Source organism: Wasmannia auropunctata, unplaced genomic scaffold (genome assembly GCF_000956235.1).
Source record: "Wasmannia auropunctata unplaced genomic scaffold, wasmannia.A_1.0 LD336078.1, whole genome shotgun sequence".
NCBI classification, from domain to species: Eukaryota; Metazoa; Arthropoda; class Insecta; order Hymenoptera; family Formicidae; genus Wasmannia; species Wasmannia auropunctata.
The window spans coordinates 147,090-148,384 of record NW_012026812.1 but is presented as its reverse complement, the minus strand read 5'-3'; positions in this window follow the sequence as shown (position 1 = coordinate 148,384).

Here is a 1,295-nt window from a genome sequence, read left to right as displayed (position 1 = left end):
TCAATTAGATCACACGCACCGCAATCCACGAGCGCAGTCGCAGCGTATTATTCGCCGACATGAGTTTTCGACTTTTACCGAGTTAGAGCAGCTGGCCACCCGATTAGAAGTGATCGACGAAACCGCGAACCGACCTCGACATACCGTCGCGCCGGAGAAGTCCCTGCTTCCCGACCTCGCGTATCGTTCGTCGCGTAAGCCCGCGAGGGGTACCGCGACCGCTGCGGTTGGGATTGCTAGCCCGAGTAACGCGAACCGAAAAGTTCCGAGATACAATCGCGAGACGAGACCCTCCGGTAGTACGACCGCTCCGACCACCGCTGGCACTAGCACCACGAAATGCTGGAATTGCCAGAAAATAGGACATATCGCGCGCGAGTGCGGGGAAGAACGTCGTATTTATTGCTATCGCTGTGGAAAGTCGGAAGTCACGGTGAAGACGTGCCCGACGTGTTCGGGAAACGCTTAAGCGAGTCGCCCGCGCGGGTCAGAGCGGCTCCCGCGAATCCCATCGAGACCCGTAATGTTGCTACGGATTTAGAGAGATTACCGATAGCTTTTCACGTGTCGATGTTGCCGCCATTGCGATATTTCCGCATTTTCATCGGAGAATATCCGCTAATGGCTTTAGTTGACTCCGGGTCAAGCCGAACCATCCTGGGTACAAAGGGAATTGAGATCGTGCGTCGAATAGGACTTCCGACGCGATCCGCGAAAGGGTTTCGTATACGTACCGCGAACGGGCAGGTTACCGAGATATCCGAAAAGGTCCGAGTATCGTTAGCGTTAGAGGGCGTCCAGCGAGAACTTAATGTTTATTTGCTGCCGGATTTAGTCGTTCCGTGTATCGTGGGGATGGATTTTCTATGCTCTTTTAGTATCGGGTTAGATTTTGCATCGGCGGGGTGGCATTTCGCCGACCGTCCTTGGGAGCGTTACGCTTTTGAAGATCCTCCTCCCCACGAGACTTACGCTTGCTGCGGGCTTTCCGAATTGACCCCCGCTCAGGAGGAGCGGTTAAAGAAATTTTTAGAGTCCCGAGTACCGAAGACGATCGCGGATCCCGGTGTCACTCCTCTGACCGAGCATAGAATAGATGTCGGTCAAAACGCGCCAATCAAGCAGAGATGCTACTTAGTGTCGCCGAAGGTTCAAGAGGCGATTCGCGAAGAGGTCGACAAGATGTTGACAGCCGGGATAATCGAACCGTCGTTTAGCGAGTGGTCAAATCCGATCGTGATGATTAAAAAGCCGAACGGGAAGTATCGTTTTTGTCTCGACTTTCGTAAAGTTAA